This window comes from Dama dama, chromosome 6 (assembly GCF_033118175.1).
Source record: "Dama dama isolate Ldn47 chromosome 6, ASM3311817v1, whole genome shotgun sequence".
Lineage (NCBI taxonomy): Eukaryota > Metazoa > Chordata > Mammalia > Artiodactyla > Cervidae > Dama > Dama dama.
In genome coordinates, this window is record NC_083686.1 from 1,797,854 (window position 1) to 1,821,613 (window position 23,760).

The 23,760-nt window shown below is 51.2% G+C and overlaps 1 long non-coding RNA gene and 1 pseudogene across 1 annotated transcript; one reads left to right on the top strand and one right to left on the bottom strand.

The window, feature by feature from the left end:
* Nucleotides 1-6,294: 6,294 nt before the first annotated feature.
* LOC133058610 (uncharacterized) lies at nucleotides 6,295-20,234 on the bottom strand. The gene is made up of 3 exons (XR_009693361.1): nucleotides 20,124-20,234; nucleotides 19,535-19,761; nucleotides 6,295-7,255 (listed from the first exon to the last, which is right to left on the bottom strand). It is a non-coding gene; the product is annotated as an uncharacterized LOC133058610 (long non-coding RNA).
* On the top strand, nucleotides 16,275-19,471 carry LOC133058609 (small ribosomal subunit protein uS9-like; annotated as a pseudogene).
* Nucleotides 20,235-23,760: the final 3,526 nt, after the last annotated feature.

Consider the following 23,760-nt stretch of genomic DNA (forward strand, 5'->3'; position numbering starts at 1 on the left):
CCTCGCCGAGCAGCCAGGCCCCGCCCAAACGCAGAGCCTGGTCCCTCCCCCGCCGAGTCTCCAGGCCCCGCCCTCGAGGAGATCTGGGCCCCGCCCGCCGCCCGGACCTTGGCCACGCCCGGGGTCCCCACCCGCCGGGGTCCCCACCCGCCGGGGTCCCCACCCGCCGGGGTCCTGCGTCCTCTTCATCCGCGGGTTCCTGGCCTGTCCCAGTCGCCTCATTGCCTGGTGTCGCGGGAGCTTTCAGAGAGTCGGGCCCGGAGAGGGGTCAAATGGCCTCTATGTCGCTACTGACGGAAGGGAAAGAAGTGGCCAGAGACGACCCCGAGTTTTAGCCGCGAGCGTGGGTCCGGACCCCCGGGCTGCAGGCCGGCTGCCACGCCGAGCCTTCCAGGAACTGAGCCCGGCGAGGTACCCAGCTCACTAGCGAGACTCCAGTGCCCGCACCCCTTCTCCGAGGTGCAAGAACTGCTCTTATGGCAGAAGGCAGGAGGGAGCCGGCCCTTTCCCGCCCTGTTTCTCCGTCCCCTCCATCTGCCGGCTCCCAGGCCGACTCCGAGGGGTTTCCCATGGCTCCACGGCTGTTTTATTTTTCAGAGTCCGAGTGCCCTCCACAGTGATGCCCAAGCGCACCTGTGGTCTTGCGAAGGTTCCCTGGCACACTCTCCTCTGCCGGCCCTGCCCTACACTGCCCTCGTCCCCGGGTCCCCTGAGAGCAGCGAGGCGTTTTTTCCCCTCTATGTAATCCGTTCCCGAGCTTGGGTTGAGCCCAGGGAAGACACCTCACAGGCTGGTAGAATCAGAATTATAAGTGTAGCCAGCTCACACCTCCTCTGCTGCAGAGGGAAGGTCAAGGCCGGCTGCCCCCAACCCCACAGGTTGTGCTGTGGGGACTGAGGTGGAGTGCAGGGTGCCTGTGCCCAGGCACGTGGTTAGGGCTCGGAGACACATTCTTGTCCGTGGCACACCTAATAGACTATGAAGCTGAAAAAAAGTGTTAGTCGCTCAGTCGTGTCCAACTCTTTACGACCCCATGGACTGTAGCCCACCAGACTCCTCTGTCCATGGGATTCTCCAGGCAAGAATGCTAGAGTGGGTTGCCATTTCCTTCTCCAAGGGATCTTCCCGATGCAGGGGAAGATCGAACCCCAGTCTCCCGCGTTGCAGGCAGATGCTTTACCGTCTGGGCCACTATAGCACAGTGTAAACACAACTTTTATATGTGCTGGGAAACCAGAACATTTATATTACTCGTTTTATTGTGACATTTGGTTTATCGAGGTGGTTTACAGTCACACCCAGGCTATCTCCAAGGTCTACTTGCACTGATGTTAAGTGTTACATGTGTGTGAGCTTCCCCTTCTATCTTCCTGACTCCATTTTAGAAGGTTTCATTTTATTTATTTTCACCACTTCCCCCTCTGATCAACATCTTTCTCTGACAGCACGGCTGATCAAGAGTTAGAGTTGTTGTTTGTCTTTTTACCAACACTCAGTAGCCTTTTGTCCCTTGATACCAGGAAGGACCTTTCCTGGATGTTGTGTCCCATGTCAGAGGGAAAGTGCACAGATTAGAAACCTATTGTGGTTACATTTTAGTGACAAGGATGGGTGGGAAGGAGATCTCTCAAGTATTTCTCATCTAAAATCTGTTTATTAGAGTAGTGAGTTCAGCAAGGGCACCCTCAAAACTGCAGGAATTAAATAAGCACTTTGGGAAGACTGCAGGGGAAGAAACATGGAGTAATTAAATAGCATCGTTACCTCAAAAGACTGAGCTATATGTCTTATCAAATAATACAGCCTGTAGGTTACAAATTCAAAGACTATGAATTTGGATCAAATTCCTGAGTCAGTTTATAATCTGGATGAAACAGAGAGACTTCTGTGAATTCTGAACCTTCTAAGAGGCCTGATCTAGACATCTTGTGAAAGTTGTCTCATTAGATATCATCAGCTGCAGTTCCGGGAAATCTTTACCTTCGGGTCACCCGATAGTGTGCAGGTCCAGTCAGAACTGACGCTTTCTTTTATCCCAGGGTCTATTCCTCGGAGCTTGGTGGCACAAAGGTGGGTTAGCAGCACCTGATATGGGCTTTACCAGTGAACCCGAAAAGCGTCCTTCTGGAGGTGTCTTTTCCAATAGAAGAAGCTTCCAGGTTGCAGTGTGTTATGTTTAAGGCCTTCATCTCCTGAGACTGCAAAAACTGCTTTACTAGAGCCTGGTTATTTTTAGTAGAAGCATTGGGCCTTTGAAATATTGAAGCGTATCCCATCTGCCAAGTCTCCAGTGAGCCATTAGGCAATTCAAGAGCGGAGCAGCCAGAGCAGGTGTCCCTGGGTTGCATTTTGGGAGGTGAGACAGAGGAGGTAGGCACGCATTTTGTCAGTGTGATGAGGATTCTGGAGGGCTTCTACTTCATGGGTATGTAGAAGGTTAAAAAGGATCCCATGATTATGTATAGGGTGGCTTAGATCAGAAAGGCAGTGGCAAGAATGACTCTGAGGCAAGGGGGTGTCCCCGAGCCACAGAGTCCAGCTGTCAGCTGTAATACCTGATGGGCCGGTGACAGTCCCCATGTTTTGGGGTGAGGATCCCACAGACATTCCCTTCTCTCCCACATACAAAAAAGACAAACAAAGCTGGTAATTAGGATGTTCAGGGGAAGGTGATCTCAATGCTATTTCCTTTAAGGCATCAACAGCTGTGTCATCTTGATCCCTTAATTAGGTTTGCTTTGTCTTAATAAAGCATACAAGGGCAAAGCCATTGGAGAGAAATTTGGAACCCCATTTCAGTAGGAGCCAACTTGCCCAAGAAAACCTTGTAACTGGCACTTAGTTTTAGGTTTCGGGGAGTTAAGAATGCCAGGAAGCCTCTCCAGATCTAAATGTCATCCTTTTTCTGAGATCAGGTGTCCTAAAAATCCATCCTGGGTTCAAGCAAACTGCAGTTCTTTTTGGAGACTTTGAATTCAGTTCAGTTGCTCAGTCGCTCTTTGCAACCCCATGGACTGCAGCACACCAGGCTTCCCTGTCCATCACCAACTCCCAGAGTTTGCTCAAACTCATGTCCATCAAGTCAGTGATGCCATCCAACCATCTCATCCTCTGTCGTCCCCTTCTCCTGCCCTCAGTTTTCCCACCATCAGGGTCTTTTCCAATGGGTCAGTTCTTCGCATCAGGTGGCCAAAGTATTGGAGCTTCAGCTTCAGCATCAGTCCTTCCAATGAATATTCAGGACTGATTTCCTTTAGGATTGACTGGTTTGATCTCCTTGATCAAAGGAGGGAATTCTGTCCAAGGGAATCTCAAGAGTCTTCTCCAACACCACAGTTCGAAAGCATCAATACTTCGCGCTCAGCTTTCTTTATGGTCCAACTCTCACATCCATACATGACTTTTGGAAAAACCATAGCTTTGATAGACAGACCTCTGTCAGCAACATAATGTCTCTGCTTTTCAATATGCTGTCTAAGTTGGTCATAGCTTTTACTTTATAACCCTTTAAAGCCAAAAGTTTTAGCAGGTGGAAGCCATCTTTCTACAAGGAGTTTTGAGAAGGTGAACATAGAAGAAATTGTATGTTGTAACAAAGTAAAACCTGCAGAAAACTTTATTATCATTCAAAGCAGGTTTTCAAGACTTATGAAAAGTAAGAAGGGCTTTCTGTGAAACCCTGGGGCATTACTCTCCAGGTTTATTGTCATCCTTTCCACCTGAAAGCAAAAAGATACTGGCTGACCTTGTCAACTGAAATGCTGAAAAATCACTGCATAGATCAATTGGAGCGAAAAATTTGCTTCCAGTGGGAATGGATGTCTTTAGTCTGGGGGGGATGGGAACAACAGGGTATTGAGGGCAAACAGTGTTGTTATTGATTGGAGTTCATGAACAAACCTTCATCCTTGCCCTGTGTTTTTTCTTAAAACAGAAATATTACAGGGACTAGAACATGGGTCATGAGACCTTGAGCCTTGGAATCTTCTATTATGGGCTTTATACCTGGAAGGACTTCTTTTCTTACAGGTAATGATTAATTCTGGTTTGGCAGGAATCTATTCAAATCTTAATGAGAGGTGCACTGTGGATTTTGCCAATATCAGTTGGAGATTTTGCCCATAAAGAGGTTGGTAGCTGATTCAATAGGGATCAATGATCAGGGTTTCCAGAATTAGCTCCAGATAAAAGATGTCAAAGTGTCATTTAATTCACCTGGTTGGCTGTTTGGATGGTTATTGTCAATTTCTAGAATTGTTTTCCCCTTTCGGGGGAGAGAAATTCCAGCATGATACTTTTCCAAGTCTCAGCCAAGGGACTTCCTTGGAGGTCCAGTGGTTGAGACTCTGCCTTCCAACACAAGGGGTGCAGGTTCGATCCCTGGTCAGGGAAGTAAGATCCCATGTGTCACAGCTGAGACCCAGCACAGCCGGGGGAAAAAAAAAAAAAAAAGCCTCAGCCAAATAAATTAATAGGGGCAGAGGAGCTGAGGAGAGAGGGGTGTGTCCTTCTCAAAGGGCCTGAGAGAAAGGGAAAAGGGCAGACGCAGGAACCTACTGATGCCTAGAGGACACCCCACATTGGGCCCTTTAGTACTTTTGGGCAGGGACTGTTTTTCAGCAGGGGCCTGGGCACCTGGAGAGTAGCCCTGGTGTCAGTCGGCGCACAGAGGCATTGCTCCCGGATCAGGAGAATGGCTTTCCTGAGCTGGTTACCAGGGAGGGTGAGAGGAGCCCCTAGAGCTCCTCAAAGCCCCCATCCCTAGGAGGACTTTGGAAAGACTGGTGAAAAAGCTGAAGATGCCTGAAATCTTATAGCTTATAACAGTCTTTTTTCAGTGTCCTGGTTCTTTGCAATTACAGCAGAAACTTAAACTTTGGGTTTTTTAGCAGCCTTCATTTGCTGGCATTGAAGACTAAGAATTACAGCACTCTTTCCTTTTGGTGACTCATCTAGGGTTCGAAGGGCTCCCCGGGTGGCGCTGGTGATAAAGAACCCGCCTGCCAATGCAGGAGAAGTAAGAGATGTGGGTTCCATCCGTGGGTAGGGAAGATCCCCTGGAGGAGGAAGTGGCAACCCACTCCAGTATTCTTGCCTGGAGAATCCCATAGACAGAGAAGCCTGGTGGATTATAGTCCTTGGGGCTGCAAATAGTCGGACACTACTGAAGCAACTTCACACACACACACACACACACACACACACACACGGGTTTGAGAGAGCTGATTTGCCAAATTAACTAAATATGGAGTGGGCTTAGTTTCACATTCCACCCTGGTCTTTTTTCCTTTTCTTCCTTACTGCGCCTTGCAGCTTATGGGATCTTCATTTCTGACCAGGGATCAAACCCATGCCCCAGCAATGGAAGGGCAGAGTCCTAACTACTGGACCACCAGGGAATTCCCTATCCTGGTCTGTTTTACTACAATATCCCAGTTCATAGAGTTAGTTAAAGGCGACCTTACTGGACTTGACATCTGAAGGAGGACCAGAATTTTCTTTAAAAGTAATCTGAAGTTGATTATAATAGTCATGGTTAGGTTCATCAGGTTTTTGTGTTGAAGCCTGAGTTTTGTTCTGACTTAGGAATAGTTACTATGATTGCTGGTGGAATCTCCCAGCGAAGGTTCCAGCCTCGTGTCAGAAGTTAGGGGTTTGCTCTTTTAAATCCCCTCTAGGGTGCTTCCGTTGGGCTAATTTCATCTGATGTTTGAGATTCACCAAAATCATGTAGACTACCTGATACAGATCTGAGAAACTGGGTTGATAGGTTTGAATACACATGTTAAAATCTTCCTCAAGGGCTTCCCTGGTGACTGAGTGGTAAAGAATCTCCCTGCCAATGCAGGAGACATGGGTTTGATCTGTGGTCCAGGAAGATCCCACATGCCTCGGAGCAGCTGAGTCCGTGCACCACAACTCTGGGGCTCAGACAGGAAAGAATCTGCATGCAGTGCAGGAGACCCAGGTTTGATCCCTGGGTCAGGAAGATCCCCTGGAGAAGGAAATGGCAACCCATTCCAGTATTCTTGCCTGGAGAATTCCATGGACAGAGGAGCCCGGCGGGCTGCAGTCCATGGGGTCACAAAGAGTCGGACACGACTGAGCGACTAACACTTGCCACAACTATGAAGCCTGTGCTCTAGAGCCTGGGAGCCGCCACTACTGAAGCCTGCTCCCCTGGAGCCAGTGCTCCCCAACATGAGAAGTCGTCACAGCGAGAAGCCCATGGACCACACCTAGAAAAGCACCTCTGACCGCAGTAAGGAAGACCAGCACAGCCTAAAATAAATGACTAAATATTTAAAAAAAATCTTCAGCACGGGAGGATGGAGTGGATGAGACGTGTGGAGAGAGTGACATGGAAATTTACAATACCATATGTAAAATAGAGAGCCGATGGGAATTTGCCGTATGCCTCAGGGAACTCAAACAGGGGTTCTGTGACTATCTAGAAGGGTGGGGTGGGGAGGGCGACGGGAGGGGGTTCAAGAGGGAGGGGGCATGGGTGGACCTATGGCTGAGTCTTGTTGATGTTTGACAGAAAACAGCAAAATTCTGTAAAGCAATTATCCTTCAATTAAAAAATAAAGTGGCCAAAAAAAAAAAAATCTTCAGCAAACCCAAGGGTCCTCAGTCACTCTGTTGTTGTTGAGTCGCTCAGTCGTGTCTGATTCTTCTTTGCAATTCCATGGTCTGCAGCACGTCAGGTTACCCTGTCCTTCAGTATCTCTTGGAGTTTGCTCAGATTCATGTCCATTGAGTGAGTCAGTGATGCTATCTAACCATCTTATCCTCTGCCGCCCTATACTTTTGCCTTCAATCTTTCTCAGTTACTTTCAGAAATTCTTAACTATGACTTGCAACTCAGCTTTAGGCCAGAGAACGTATGTAATCTGGTGTCTAAGACAGATCCTGACAGATTCTGAGGAGAAAGGTAGGCCAGTGTGGAATCTGAGGCAGAGGAACGTGAAAAGCCATCTTGTCTTTCTTTGATTCACAGGTAGTTTAATTGTGGCATTTTATAGAAAGTACATTTTAAATTCTTAAGCATGCTTGGAAACCTCAAAATACCAGTCAAGTTAGGCATCCAATTCTATGTAGACTCTTCCGAGCCATGGCAATCTGACACAGTTTTAAGACAGTTAAGTTTGGGGAGTTGGAAAGTTCTTCATAACAGCACTGATGTGTAACCGAGCAGGACGCTACCCGGCCTTCCAGGGATACACCCGTTCTCGTGTCCTCCACCCGCCTCCTGTTTGTAGAAAAAAGAACTTTAGTCTCCTAGGCCTTCCCCCACACCCATTCCAAAGAATAGATTTAATCACAGAAGTGGGAAAATGTAGAGAGAAAGGAAAACGGTCAAGCAAAACAAAATAGTGATAGTTTAGCCATTAAAGTCAAAGACCTTTAGTTTCTTCTCAAACACTATAGATAACGTCCTGAGCGGTGTCCTCTGGGCGGTTTTGCAGATACTGAAACCCCCCAGCCGGTGGAGGAAGTAACCTGCATGCTGCCCACAAATGCAGAGCCCAGAGTGGCCGGAACCAGAAGGGGGATGACGTTGACCCTCAATGACCTCACCATCAACCAATCAGAACCATGTCCACCAGCTGATCACACACCCCACAACCCACCTCCCTCAGTCTTCAAAAATCTTCTCCCGAACTTATTACTGATTGAAGAATTTCACTACTTTTAAAATAGCACTAAGGCTCGTACCTCCGCGTCAATCATCTTACCTGGGGCGAAGGATTTCCTGTGTGATGAGATGGCACGCTCGTTAGTTTTGTACTGATCAATGGGCTTAGGAATAGTTACTGTGATTGCTGGTGGAATCTCTCAGCAAAGGTTCCAGCCTCTTGTCAGACGTTAGGGGTTTGCTCTTTTAAATGCACTCTAGGCTGTTCCTTTGGGCTAATTTTACCTGATGTTTGAGCTTCACCAGAAAGCATGTAGACTACCTGATACAGATCTGAGAAACCAGGTTGATAGGTTTGAATAAGCATGTTAAAATCTTCCTCAAGGGCTTCCCTGGTGGCTGAGTGGTAAAGAATCCCCCTGCCGATGCAGGAGACACCAGTTCAATCCCTGGTCTAGGAAGATCCTACATGCCTCGGAGCAACTAAGCCCATGCACCACAACTCTGGGGTTTCCCTGGTGGCTCAGACACAGAAAAAAGTGAAAGTGAAGTTGCTCGTTCATGTCCGACTCTTTGGGATCCCATGGACTGTAGCCTACCAAGCTCCTCCGTCCATGGGGTTTTCCAGACAAGAGTACTGGAGTGAGTTGCCATTTCCTCTACAGACAGTGAAGAATCTGCCTGCAATGCAGGAGACCCAGGCTCACCCCTGGGTTCGGACGATCCCCTGGAGAAGGAAATGGCAACCCACTCCAGTATCTTCCCTGGAGAATTTCATGGACAGAGGAGCCAGGCAGGCTACAGAACATGGGGTCGAAAAGAGTTGGACATAAAAGCGAATAAGCACGCGCATGCACGGCTGGGTTTTGCAGCCTCTCCTATCGTCTTCCTCCTGCTGGTGGTAAAGTACTGTCACTTCCCTCAGGATGAATCGCTTCGCTTGGGATCCGTGTGCATGACCAGTGGTTTGCACTCCAGAGCTCCTCCGTGGATGGTGCACCGACTCGAGGGACATGAGTTTGAGCAAGCTCCGGGAGTCGGTGATGGACAGGGAGGCCTGGCGTGCTGGAAGAGAGTCAGACAGGATTGACTGAGCAACTCAACAGCAGCTCACTCCAGTTCAGCTGCTCAGTCGTGTCCGACTCTTTGTGACCCCGTGGACCACAGCACGCCAGGCGGCCCTGTCCATCGCCAGCTCCCGGAGCTTGCTCAAACTCAGGTCCATCGAGTCAGTGATGACATCCAACCATCTCACCACTCTTCTCCTGCCGTCAGTCTTTCCCAGCATCAGGGTTTTTCCAATGAGTCAGTTCTTCACATCAGGTGGCCAAAGGATTGGAGTTTCAGCTTCAGCATCAGTCCCTCCAATGAATATTCAGGACTGATTTCCCTTAGGATTGACTGATTTGATCTCCTTGCTGTCCAAGGGACTCTCAAGAGTCTTCTCCAACACCACAGTTCAAAAGCATCAACTCTTCAGTGCTCAGCTTTCTTTATGGGCCAACTCTCACATCCATACATGATCAATGAAAAAAAACCATAGCTTTGATTAGATGGACCTTTGTCTGCAAAGTAATGTCTCTGCTTTTTACTATGCTGTTTAGGTTTCTCATAGCTCTTCTTCCAAGGAGCAAGCGTCTTTTAATTTTATGGCTGCGGTCACCATCTGTGGTGATTTTAGAACCCAAGAAACTGAAGTCTGTCACTATTTCCATTGTTTCCCCATCTGTTTTCCATGCAGTGATGGGACCAGATGCTATGATCTTCGTTTTCTGAATGCTGAGTTTTAAGCCAGCTTTTTCACTCTCCTCTTTCACTTTCATCAAGAGGCTCTTTAGTTCTTCTTTGCTTTCTGCCATAAGGGTGGTGTCATCTGCATACCTGAGGTTATTGATATTTCTTCTGGCAAGCTTGATTCCAGCTTGTGCTTCATTCAGCCCAGCATTTCACATGATGTACTCTGCATATAAGTTAAATAAGCAGGGTGAATATATACAGCCTTGATGTACTCCTTTCCCAATTTGGAACCAGTCCATTGTTCCATGTCTGGCTGTAACTGTTGCTTCTTGACCTGCATACAGATTTCTCAGGAGGCAGGTAAGGTGGACTGGTATTCCTGTCTCTAAGAATTTTCCAGTTTGTTGTGATCTACACAGTCAAAGGCTTTGGCATAGTTAATAAAGCAGAAGTAGATGTCTTTCTGAAATTCTCTTGCTTTTTCTATGATCCAACAGATGTTGGCAATTTGATCTCTGGTTCCTCTGCCTTTTCTAAATCCAGCTTGAACATCTGGAAGTTCTCGGTTCATGTACTATTGAAGCCTTGCTTGGAAAATTTTGAGCATTACTTTGCTAGCATGTGAGATGAGTGCAATTGTGTGGTAGCTTGAACATTCTTTGGCATTGCCTTTCTTTGGGATTGAATGAAAACTGACCTTTTCCAGTTCTGTGGCCGCAGATGAGTTTTCCAAATTTGCTGGCATATTGAGCGCAGCACTTTCACAGCATCATCTTTCAGGATTTGAAGTAGCTCAGCTGGAATTCCATCACCTCCACTAGCTTTGTTCATAGTGATGCTTCCTAAGGCCCACTTGACTTCGGACTCTAGGATGTCTGGCTCTAGGTGAGTGATCACACCATCATGGTTGTCTGGGTCGTGATCTTTTTTGTATAGTTAATTCTTCTGTGTATTCTTGCCACCTCTTCTTAATAGCTTATGCTTCTGTTAGCTCCATACCATTGCTGTCCTTTATTGTGCTCATCTTCGCATGAAATGTTCCCTTGGTATCTCTAATGTTCTTGAAGAGATCTCTAGTCTTTCCCATTCTATTGTTTTCCTCTATTTCTTTGCATTGATCAATGAGGAAAGCTTTCTTACCTCTCTTTGTTATTCTTTGGAACTATGCATTCAGATGGATATATCTGTCCTTTTCTCCCTTTTACTTCTCTTCTTTTTCACAGCTATTTGTAAGCCCTCCTCAGACAACCATTTTGCCTTTTTGCATTTCTTTTTCTTGGGGATGATCTTGATCATTGCCTCCTGTACAGTGTCAGAAACCTCTGTCCATGGTTCTTCAGGAACTCTGTCTATGAGGTCTAATTCCTTTAATTTATTTGTCACTTCCACTGTATAATTGTAAGGGATTTGATTTAGGTCACACCCGAAAGGTCTAGTGAGTTTCCCTCCTTTCTTCAATTTAAATCTGAATTTGGCAATAAGGAGTTCATGATCTGAGCCACAGTCAGCTCCTGGTCTTGTTTTTGCTGACTGTATAGAGCTTCTCCATCTTTGGCTGCAGAGAATATAATCAATCTGATTTCGGTGTTGACCATCTGGTGATGTCCGTCCGTGTGTAGAGTCATCTCACGTGTTGTTGGAAGAGGGTGTTTGCTCTGACCAGTGCGTTCTCCTGGCAAAGCTCTGTTAGCTGCTCATTAGCATATGAAATTACCCAGCCTATAAAAGCGAACCTTGCCTCATTTCACAGCCTCCCTCGCCCTCCGCGATGGCCCACGCTCTGCGGTGTGCTTCTCCGCGACTCCGAATAAATCCACTTCTCACCCATCACTTTGTCTCTCACTGAATTCTTTCTGCAGTGAGGCATCAAGAACCTGAGCTTCACTGGATCCTGACCCCAGGCTCCGTGGTTGTGCTGGGTTTGCGGCCCAATCTGAGGTAAACGGTTTCGCTCTTGGCTCCCACTCTCCCGCCCTCAACTCCAGAGCAGGGGGTCTGAGGCGGCCACCTTCTCCTTGTCCGGCGGGTGGTTCCCAGGTAAGCAGGGGAAAGGAGGACGCGGAGATCCCCCAAGGCTGTGTCTGAGCAGCTGGGTGCCCCCTGAGAGGCAGGCAAGAGAGCTGATGCGGCTGTGGAAGGGCCCGGGTCCCCGACGCCACGGTGGGAGACGCACGGTTAGTGCTGGTAGCTGGAGGCGGCCCCTCCGCCCACAAGCCCTCTCTGACGTCGCCCCTCTCCCCGTCAGCAGGGAGAGCCGGACCCCCGGGAGCAGCAGACCCTCGCGGTGGGGACAGGCCCTGGGAGGACCCTCGGGCCGCCCGACCTCTGGACGCACCGCCGCCACGACCGGGCCCGGCCGATGGCCCACCTGGAGGAACAGCCTCTGACCAGGGGCCCGCAATCATTTCTTGATTTGAGTGATCAAAATGCAAATTCTGTGGGATTCCTATTCAGTTCCTGGGGCACGGGCGCCCCAGGGCAGAGCTCAGAGGCATCTGACAGCAAGGCAGGGGTCCGGGCACAGCGGAGGAGACCCTGGGCACCCGGCCTGCTTCCCCAGGGCGGCTGGGGCGGCGGTGGCAGGCCAGGCGCGGGCAGGGGCCCTCCCGTGAGTGTCCACAGGGGGGCGGTGTGGGCTAGCACTTCCAGGGCCCCAGGCGGCCGACCGGAGCCTGGGGCAGAACCCAGAGGGCGTGGGAACAGCCCTCCCCACGTCCGGGCCGCTCCCCACTCCCGGCTGCTCCTGGGTACACGGAATCCACCCCTGCTGGCCCCCAACCCCTCCTTACATCGCTGGCTACCTAGTTCATCTCCAAGGTCATCTCAGGCAGGGACGTCACCCTGCTTCCCCTTCCTGGGCACAGGTGTGAGGTGAAGTCGCTCAATCGTGTCTGTCTCTTCGCGACCCCATGGACTGTAGCCCACCAGACTCCTCCATCCATGGAATTTTCTAGGCAAGAGTACTGGAATGGGTTGCCATTTCCTTCTCCTGGGGTAGAATTCCACTTCCGTCCTGTCATTCTAAAGTGATGTCCAATCCAGAATCTGCCCCGGCCCTGAGGAGGTATCCGCACACCTCAGGCTTCCTCCCTGGGGTGGGCTCACAGAGGGTCTCTGGACTGGGGGACCTCAGGCAGAGAGCAGGTGTCCATTTACAGGACGCTGAGACCCCAGCTGTGTCCCAGCCACCCACCCTCAGAGCCCAGAACACTGGAAACCGGGGCTCCCCTCCAGGCAGGATGTCAGCGGGGTTTCTTGAGGGAATCTGATCATCTAACAGATCCTGCCAGGTCATGGCGTGCTAAAGCTCGCCGTCCAGGAGCCCCACCCTCCTGCCTGAGCACCCGGCCTGTTCAACCAGACCCAGACGTCTGAGGGACACTTGGAACGTGAAGATCAGGACAAACAAATAGGAAAAGGGGAACTGGGGGGAAACAGAGACCACTGGGAGGAGACAGCTTAGAAAAACGGAAACTGTTCACCTCAGACTGGGAATTGAACCCACGTGGCGGGGACTTGAACCCGGACAAAACCCACAGAACCTGGTTTCAGGACCTAATGAAGCTCAGGTTCTTGATGTCTCATCACAGAAAGAATTCAGTGAGAGACAAAGTGATAGGTAAGAAGTGGATTTATTCAGATTCAGAGAACAGCACGTCCTACAGACAGAGTGTGGGCCATCACAGAGGGCGAGTGAGGCTGTGAAATGTGGCCTGGTTAGCTTTTATCAGTTCAGTTCAGTCGCTCAGTTGTATCCAACTCTTTGAGACCCCATGACTGCAGCACGCCAGGCTTCCCTGTCCTTCACCAATTCCCAGCGCTTGCTCAAACTCATGTGCATCGAGTCAGTGATGCCATCCAACCATCTCATCCTCTGTTATCCCCTTCTCCTGCCCTCAATCTTTCCCAGCATCAGGGTCTTTTCCAATGAGTCAGTTCTTCACATCAGGTGACCAAAGTATTGGAGTTTCAGCTTCAGTATCAGTCCTTCCAATGAACATTCAGGACTGATTTCCTTTAGGATGGGCTGGTTGGATCTCCTTGCAGTCCAAGGGACTCTCAAGAATCTTCTCCAACACCAAAGTTCAAAAGCATCAATTCTTCCGGTGCTCAGCTTTCTTTATGGTGCAACTCTCACATCCATACATGACTACTGGAAAAACCATAGCTTTGACCATACCTACCTTTGTCAGCAAAGTAATACGTCTGCTTTCTAATATGCTGTCTAGGTTGGTCATAGATCTTCTTCCAAAGAACAAGCATCTTTTAATTTCATGGGTGCAGTCACCATCTGCAGTGATTTTGAAGCCCAAGAAAGTAAAGTCTGTCACTGTTTCCACTGTTTCCCCATCTATTTGCCATGAAATGATGGGGCTGGATGCCATGACCTTAGTTTTTTGAATGTTGAGCTTTAAGCCAATTTTTCACTCTCCTCTTTCACTTTCATCAAGAGGCCCTTTAGTTCCTCTTTGCTTTCTGCCATAAGGGTGGTGTCATCTGCGTATCTGAGGTTACTGATATTTCTCCCAGCAATCTTGATTCCAGCTTGTGCTTCATCCATCTGGGCATTCAAATGATGTACTCTGCATATAAGTTAAATAAGCAGGGTGACAGTATACAGCCTTGACGTACTCCTTTCCCAGTTTGGAACCAGTCTGTTGTTCCATGTCCGGTTCTAACTGTTGCTCCTTGACCTGCATACAGATTTCTCAGGGTGGTCTGGTATCCCCATATCTTTAAGAATTTTCCAGTTTTTGTGACCCACACAGTCAAAGGCTTTGGCATAGTTTTTAGTTTTTACAGACTGGGTAATTTTATATGCTAATGAGTGGGGGGATTATTTCAGTTATTTGGGGGAAGGAGTGGAGATTTCTAGGAATCGGGCCACCGCCCACTCTGCAGTCTTAGGACAGTGCCTTGGAACTGTCATGGTGCCTCTCTGTGCATCATTTAGCTTGCTGATCCAGGTTCAAGGTCTAATCAAAGTTGACTCCTCTGCCATCTGGGACCCATTTGATTATAATCAGTTTATGTTGTGTCCTTGGGCTATGTCATTCTTTCAAAAGTTGTGCCCCACCCCTTCCCCTCCTGTTAAAAACCTTCATTAATATCCTCAGGACGGAAAGAGAAAATTATGTATTCATGAAACAAAAACCAGGTGCTTTGAAGAAGGCATGTTACAGAATATAAAGAGCTCTTGGGAATTAAAAAGATGATCATAGAAATTGAAAATTCAGTAGAAGAGTTGGAAGATAAGGTTGAGGAAATCTTGGAGAAAGCAGAGCAAAGAGTTGGGGAGAAAAAGTTAAAAATGAGAAAAAAACAAGAGAAGAAAGTACCATATTAGAGAATTTGTCTAGCAGACCTGAGGCTTCCCTGGTAGCTCAGCTGGTAAAGAATCTGCCTCCAATACAGGAGACCTGGGTTCAATCCTTCCTTGGGTTGGGAAGATCCCCTGAAGGAGGGCATGGCAACCCCCTCCAGTATTCTTGCCTGGAGAACCCCATGGACGGAGGAGCCTGGCGGGCTGCAGTCTTTGGGGTCACAAAGCATCGGACATGACTGAGCGACTAAGCAGAGCACAGCACAGCTAGGAGACCTGACATCTACTTAAAAGAGATTCTAGAAAGAGAACTGGAAGGAAGAAAATAATCAAAGAAACAGTGGAAAAGAGTTCACAGGAATTTGGGGATTCCCTGGCAGTCCAGTGGTTAAGATTCCATGTTTTCATTGCTGAGGGCCTGGATTCAATCACTGGTTGGGAAACTAAGATCCCACAAGTTGTGAGGTCAAAAGAAAGATTAAAAAAAAGAGTTTTCACAGAAATTAAACCTGAGTCTCCAGATTGGAAAAAGCTACTGAATGCCCAGATCCTAACACGAAAATAGACGCATAGTAGAGGCACAGCTAAGCAGAATTTCAGAACCCGGGACACAAAGAGGAAAGACTTCCCTGGCAGTCTGGGGGCTAAGACTCCATGCTCCCAATTCAGAGGGCTGGGTTTCCACCCCCAGTCAGGGAACTAGATCCCACACGCCACAACTAAAGACCCCTCAAGCCACAATGAAGGCAGAAGATCTTGTATGCTGCCACTAAGACCTGGCGCAGTCAAATAAAACAAAAAAACACCATACAAGGGTCCAGAGAGAAACAACGGGTGACATACAAGTGACCAGGGTCAGAATGACTTCAGACTTCTCGCAGCTGGAAAATGGTGGATAAAACCTTGCAATGTGCTGTGCTCAGATGCAGACTCTTTGCAACCCTACTCTCCCAGCAAGAATACTGGGGTGGGTTGCCATGCCATCCTCCAGGGGATCTTCTCGACCCAGGAATTGAACCCGCATCTCTTATGTCTCCTGCATTGGCAGGCAGTTTCTTTACCACCTGGAAAAGCTCAAACCCCACAATGCTGAAGTTCAATGCTCTCTCAGCTAGAATTCTGAATGTGAAGCTCGCTCAGTCATGTCCGACTCTTTGTGACTGTATAGTCCATGGAATTCTCCAGGCCAGAATACTGGAGTGGGTAGCTGTTCCCTTCTCCAGGGGATCTTCCCAACCCAGGACTGAACCCAGATCTCCCACATGGCGGGCAGATTCCTTACCAGCTGAGCCACAAGAGAAGCCCAAGAATACCGGAGTAAGTAGCTTATCCCTTCTCCAGAGGATCTTCCCGACCCAGGGATAGAACAGGGCCTCCTGCATTGCAGGAGGATTCTTTACCAGCTGAGCCACCAGGGAAGCCCTGACAATCGGCTCCAAGGCTTTGGAAACTGGACTGGTGGATTCTGCACAGCTAGAATTCTAAACCCAGCTAAACTATCCATCCAGGGTGAGGCGAGCTTTTCCAGTTGCGGCGCCGCATGGTGAGGAGCCCTTGCCGATGCCTGTAGTCATGCCGCCCAGTGGCCCTCTGCAGTCAGAGCCAGTCTTCTTTGGACACAAGAAGACAGCCGTAGCCACACTGTACTACAAACAAGGTAACAGCCTTGGCAAGGTGATTGGGCCTGGAGATGCCTGAACCACGGACGCTGCAATACGAGCTAGTCTGGAGCCTGGAGCCTCTTCTGTTTCTGGGAATCTGCCGGTGTGGACATCCGTGTCTGAGTGAAGGGTGGTAGCCATGTAGCCCACATTTAGGCAATCTACCAGTCCATCTCCAAAGCCTTGGTAGCCTATTATCAGAAATACGTGGATGAGGCTTCCGAAAAGGAGATCAACAAATCCTCATTCAGTATAACCCAACCCTGCTGGTAACTGATCCCCATTGCTCCGAATCCAAAAAGTCTGGGGGTCCTGGTGCTTGTGCTCGCTACCAGAAATCCCACTGATAAGACATCATGAGGATCAGGGCTCCCTTTTAGAATACAAAATGTTGTGGGATTTACGGTTTCAAGGGGGAAAAAAAAAGAGTGAGGGGATAAGAGAGATACTTTCAGAATGATAGGGCCTCAAACAATTCACATTCCTCTACCCTTTCTGGGGGCTTCCCAGGTGACTCAGCGGTGAAGAATCTGCCTGCCAGCACAGGAGACACAGGAGACACGGGTTCGATCCTTAAGTCGGGAAGATCCCCTGGAGAAGGAAATGACAACCCACTCCAGTATTCTTCTCTGGGAAATCCATGGACAGAGGAGTCTGGTGGGCTATAGCCCATGGGATCGCAAAAGAATCGGATATGACTTAGAGACTAACTCTTTCTGAGGAAGTTACTTGATGAGCCTCACCAAACAGGGGGAGGAAAGCAAGAAAGAGGAAGGCGTGGGAAGCAGGAAACAGGGGATCCTGTGGCTGAAAACAGCAGAGGGGGACTTCGGGGCGCTGGTGAGGCTGTCCCAGGGGTCAGCTGAGCCCCAGCCGAGAAAGCAGAGTCTGTTTCAAGGTAATTGATATTCTGTCACTCTATCTACCTGATACACCGGATGTCTTGGGGGAGACGTGGACATGCGGTTGAATTGGGAGTTGAATTAGAATTGAGAATTAAGCAAAAACAAAAAACAGACGACATTAACTCCAGGGGAAAGGAGAAGTTGAGCAAGAAAGGAAAAGTTATCTTGATACTAAGAGCACTGTTTATGCAGTATCATCATGATGTCAACCATGGCCCTCGATCTGAACAAAATGATACTGGAGGCCAGGAAGTCCTAATGTAAGTGCTGGGCTGGGGATACAGAGGTGAAACCCAAAGAGTGAGTTAAAAGTTGTGATGGAAAAAAAAAAAAGTTGTGATGGAAAACAAGGGGAGACAGACTGCTGTGTTTTGTAAGCAGGTTTGTCAAGCTATCTATCTCTTTAAATTACATGCATATAAGTATAACTCTGATAATGAATAGAAGTGAAATTTAAAACACACACCCTAGGGAATTCTCTGGTGATCCAGAGGTTAGTGTTCCATGCTTCCATTGCACAGGGGGCCCAGGTTCCATCTCCTGGTGGGGAATGAAATCCTATAAGCCAGGTGGCCCCAAACAGCAAGAACAGCGACCCCACCATAACGAGTTACATGCTGGTTTTATCTTGTGGTAAATCAGCAGGATGTGAACCTGTGTTCAGTGTGGACTCATTTTTGTGTACCCCTGGAAAGAGTGAATACAAATTCTCTTTTTTTGTTGTTTAGACACTAAGTCATGTTCAACTCTTTTGTGATCCCACAGACTGTAGCCCACAAAGCTCCTCTGTCCTTGGAATTTCCCAGGCAAGAATACTGGAGAGGGTTGCCATTTCTTTCTCCAGGTGATCTTCCTGACCCAAGGATCAAATCTGTGTCTCCTGCATTGGCAGACAGATTCTTTACCACTGAGCCACCAGAGACTCAAATACATGAATGCGTAGGAGAAAAATGCTGCTTTTACTTGCCGTTGGACATTGAGGTGCCATGAAAGACTTTTATCTTAAAAAAGCAAAAAATGCTATCTTTCCCCATTTGTATTTATTTAATTACTAGTGAAGTTGTTGTTCAGTCTCTCAGTCGTGTCCAACTCTTTGCGACCCCATGGACTGAAACACACCAGGCTTCCCTGTCCTTCACCATCTCCCGGAGCTTGCTCAAACTCATGCCCATTGAGTAGGTTATGCCATCAACCATCTCATCCTCTGTCGTCCCCTTCTCCTCCTGCCTTCAGTCTTGCCCAGCATCAGGGTCTTTTCTAAGGAGTCAGTTCTTCCCATCAAGTGGTCAAAATATTAGAGCTTCAGCTTCAGCATCAATCCTTCCAATGAATATTCAGGATTGATTTCCTTTAAGATTGACTGATTGGATCTCCTTGCAGTCCAAGGGACTCTCTTCTCCAACACCTCCAGTGAAGCAGAACATGTTTAAACATGTTCTTATTGGTCACATCTAGTTCTTTTTTTATGAATTGCTACTTGTGCCTGCTTTTTTTTTTTTTTTTGTACCCGTTTTCAACTAAAGGTAGAAACTTGTAAATAACATAAAAATATATACTTTTTATATTTACCCCTTGTTAATTCATGCATTTTGTACCTATTCCTTCCCAGTTTGTAGTTTTCCTTTCAATTTTGTTTATGATGTTCTTGACATTCACCTTCTGGGGTATGTCACCATATCTACTGGTTTTTGCCTTTATATACTCAAAAGCTGATTATTTTTACCTTTGGTACTGTACCTAGAAATCCTGTACCATCTCCATAGTATATAACCATCTACATTTTCATTTTGATATGTTTTTGGGGCTTTTTTCCTTTGCATTTCAAGCCTTTGGTCTCACTGAAACTTATGTTGGCATAAGACGTGCAGTAGGGTCTCTTTGTCCCTCTAATGATTAGCCAGGCATTCCAGCACTGTTTACAGATGAGTTGAGTTAAGCAGGCACAACTCTGCCCTTAATTTTTTGAAACAGGAAACAGAAAAAAAAGGCAAACCGTGTGTTTCTGAGTGATTCCATGGGAGCTGCACACAGGCTCTGCCACCAGACTGATTGGCAAGAGCCACCCCCCCCCACCATGACAAAGTCCCAGGAAAGGCCAAGGACGTGCCCCTCAAACTGGGCCCCATGCAGCCCTGCCTCACTCCCTTCAGGGCCTTCTTCATACATAGGCTGATCCCGGCTTCCCGGTGAGGCAGAAACCTCCCGGACCCCCTAGTGCTGTACCTCCTTCCCCAAGCCCAGGCCAGCCTGGCTAGGCAATACTCACACAAGCTCCCTGTGGGTGGACCCTGTTCATCCCACGGTCAGCAGTTGGAGGTGGGGTGCTGCAGGCAGGGCTCAGAAGCAGGCAGGCTGGACGGAGCTATCCTCAGCTACGGCGGTGGTGCTGGTCTGGGTTCTGAGCCTGCATGGGGGCTCCCACTCAGCCCGGGGTGTGGTGGGGGACGAGCAGAGGAGGGCATCGCGGTGTCAGCGTGCATTTCACAAAATGGGCTGATGGGCCAGACAGAGGCACATTTAATACGGAAGTGACCCAGGGGCAGCAGCTGGGGGACTTCAAGTGGCCTAATGTAGCTTGGGGGACCCGCAGGAGTGGCAGTGAAGGCCCAGATCCAGTCCTGAGGCTGGACAAGTGGAAGTGGGAAGGGGGTGGTTCCCTGGGGCGCTGGGCTGGGCAGGGGGCTGCAGGTCTGGGGACATGGCCCCCAGAACCCCGAGAGGCCCAGCCAGGTGCAGGTTCTGGGAGCCTGGCAGGCAAATCCCTCTGTGGCTCCTGCCCAGGCAGCCTGGTCTCTCCTGGAGGGCAGGCCTGGGAGGGCCCAGTCCTCTCTGGGGCTTCCCCTCCCTCCTCCCACCTCTGGTCCAAGGGGCTTCATGTCCACGGACGCCCCCTCACCGCCTCTCATCTCAGCCCCTCAGCCCAGCGGCCAGTGCTGGCCCCCACCCTGGGCTGGGGAGGTCACTGGGGCCCCCGGGGGTGGGGTGGGGATGACGTGAGCCCTCCGCATCCTGAGGGCCGCAGCTTCCCCTTCCCAAGCCTCTTGCGGGCTTCCCCTTCCCGACCCCAGAGCCTTCCTGGAGGTCACGTGGCCCCGGGGTGGGGGTGGGGGTGGAGGGAAGGGGATGGGGGTGGGGACCGGGCAAAGGCTGCCAGTAACGGAGGCTTTGGGAGGGAGGGGGGTGAAGAAGCCCTCTGTGTACAAACACCCGCCCCCTCTCCACCTCCAGGGCGGAAGCAGACCCAGAATAGAACAGGTCGCTTTCAAGTTCCAAATCAAGCACCGGGGGCTGCGGGCAGGCCTGTTTGGATGTAAAAATAGAAACACCCGTGTCTGCGTGGGCTGGCCTCCTCCACCCACGGGGGTTGGGGGCTGGTGTTCTGAAATAGATCTTGCTAATGGGACTGCCTGACCCTGTTCGCGAGAAAATTTACCCAAACAGACCTCTCCGAGAGCGGAGGCTACCGCTGATCCGCGCAGGGGATGCTCTTGGGGGCCGCTGTCAAGGTTCAGCCCAGCGGGAGGTGGGCCGGGTCGGGGGCCGGGGGCACTGGCCGGCCCTCGAGCTGGCATCACAGCCCAGACTCATTTTCCTCCTGCCCCAGGCTGTGTGGAGGCTTTGCCCCTGCCTGGGAGACCCCTCCCAGGTCATTAGGCCCAGCTCAGGACCCCCACCCCGACTGGTGGGCCGTGGACGCTGACCCACACTCTCAGGCCAGGCCTGCTGTGGGCAGGAGGGCAGGGTGGTGGGCGAGGGGGTGCAGGCCCTGTCCTCTCAGGGCTTGCAGTGGGCCACCTGGCCGGAAGACCGCCTGGCCACCACCCACCAAGGGCAGCCCCCAAGCAGGACCCTGTCCTGGGGCCCGGAACTGACCGAGGGGGCCCAGTCCCAGGGGGTGGGGGGGTGGGGGCAGTGAAAGGCCGCTGTGAAAAAGTACAGGAGTTCTGTGCAGTGTGGTGGGTGGGCACCCGGGCAGGCAGGCATGCGGGGAGACCTGGAGGGCTCCTGCGGCGGGGGAGCCTGAGCTGACTCTCAGGAGTGATGGGGCGGGCCGGGGGTGCAGAGGGGAGACCAGCTCAGGAACTCTAGCTCACCTCTAGCCCGGCGCAACGTCGTCCCGAGAGCCACCCGCCACCGCCCCCTCTCTGGTCCTCGCGCCCGCTCTGCCGCTCCCCGCTTGGTTCCAGCAAAGACACAGGACGCCCACCGGGGCTGGGCCTGCGGTTCAGAGGGACCTCTGTTGAGAGGTCCAGTGGCGCAGCCCCGGCCCTGGCCCTGGCCCAGAGCGGCCTGCCGAGGGGCTCAGAGCACATGCTCCCCACAGCCAGCCTGGGGAGGAGCAGCTGGGAACACCCTGAGTGTGGGCCCTGGGGCTGGGATGGGCCAGAAGGCTGAAGCTTCCAGGGTCCTCGGGACACGGGGGCCAGCTGGGCAGCTCTGCCTAAACCTGCTGTTTCTTTTGGGGCTGCCCCTTGAGGCCTTGGTCTGTTCATTCACCAGCCGCTTAGCGAGCATCTATTCCGTGCCCGGAAGGCACCGGTGCCCTGGGGACGCAGCCACAACAAGTACAAAGATGCGTGGGTACAAAGCAGGGTGGGGGGGGAGGGGCAGGAGGGCAGTGGACAGCCTTAGAAAGAGAAGCGAGGGGTGTCTAACGGCATGATAGTGAAACACAGGAGTCGGGTCGCAGCGATCCAGGAGCAGGGAGCAGGAAGCCCGGAGGCCCCTAGGCGGGAACCAGAGAGGGAAGGGCAGAACTATGCAGCCGTATGCCCCTGGGGAGGGCTCAGGGCCCAGCGCGGGGAGGTGACATGAGCGGACATGGGGTTTCACGCTGCTAGTGTGACCGTAGACACTGCCAGGCTGGGCCAGGAGCCAGGGAGATCAGGGGCGGGGAAAGGGCAGGATTCGGGGTGCACTTTGCAGATAGAGCCGCCAGGACTGCCAGACAGACGGCTGGCCAGGATGACTCAGAGGTTGCTGAGAAGGAGAGGCTGGGGAAATGAGGTGCTTAAGGATCTGTTAAGCCTGTGATGTTTAGAGGCACCAGGGAGAGCCGGTGGGTGGGCCGTGGGCCGTGAGCCTGAGTGTGCAGTTGGCACGGAGGCCAGTGGTGACTCTGGGCCTGGTCAGGGCTCACCAGGTGCTACATACAGCCTGGGGCTTTTGGGGAGGCGATGAGCCCTAGACCGGCAGCAGTCTGTGCCCTCCCTGTCACGATCTTAGCAGGGTCCTATCCCCCACCTCCAGCCGCCTCTGGATGTGCTGGGCCCTGGCACCGCCTACCAACTCAGTACCCTAGTGGTGGGCGTGGCAGGCGGCAGGTCCAGCTCTTGGGCCATTGTCCCGAGAATCTGGTTCAAGTGTCACCTGTGTGCCTTTAGGCTGGATCTGCTCTGCAGAGACCCTCCACACCTCAGCCAGGGGTCCTTGCCTCACCTCTGCTCACCTACCTGCATGCCCTCCCCCAGAGATGAGACCCTCCTCCTCACCCACACCAGTCCTGCCAGCTCCATTGGGAACCCCTGGGTGCCTAGCTCCCCCTGCCTCTGCCCCCTGTAGTCTGCAATTCCTAACTCAGACTGCACTGAGCTGCCCTGAGGTCCTAACCAGCGTCCCCTTCCCCCACCGCGGCTGGGGCTGGGCTAGGGAGGCGGGCAAGAACCACGTATTGTGAGTTGTCGGGTTTTCTCCAAAGAGGCAGCTGGACTTGCATTCCCATTTGGAGGTGGACTTGCATCCTTGGGTGCTAACCCTCTGGGGCACCTGGTCTGTCCACACGTCTGCAGTGACGCTGATGGTGAGGCCTCTTCATCCTCTGCCCTATCTCCCTGGAGCTTGGCATTTGAAGCCAGCCCCTGCCTGCCCTGCGCTGTGGCTGGGCTCTGGCTGGAGGCACTGACGTCTGGCTTCGCTCCACTCTGTCCTGGGCTCTGCCCCCCTCCCCGGCCACCCACCCCAGGACACAGTGGCACGGTGGAGTCTGCTCACGTGTGTCTCAGCCACAGCCTGGGGAATTCCCAGCAGCATCTCGGGTACCCAGAGTCCCCTGCGCGGGGTCTGCTGGCCCAGGCCCCAGGGAGCACGTGTATCCAGCCTCGAGGCAGTGAGCACTCTGTCAGGGACTCCCCCGGTCTCTTCTACAGAAAGCTCTTTTCCAGGAGTGAGGGGACCACGTGGGGTGCTAGTGGTGAGCCCGGCCACCTCCGTGACAGCCTCTGTGGGCCGTGAGGGACAGGCAAGCGGGGTCTCTGCGGTCCGAGTCCAGCCCTGAGGCTGGGGCAGGCTGAGCGAGTATCTGTCAACCCTGGGGGCTGAAGGGCTGGGGTGTGGGAAGTTCTGCCCGCTCCCATCTTCCACCAGAACTCCCTGGTCGCCTCTCCAGCAGACGGGCCCCTCCTGGTCTCACAGAAGAAGAAACTGAGGCCCTGCTGACTGGGTACTCCCCCGCCTCCAGCTGCCCCTCCTGGCGATGTGTCCTTCTGCGCTGCT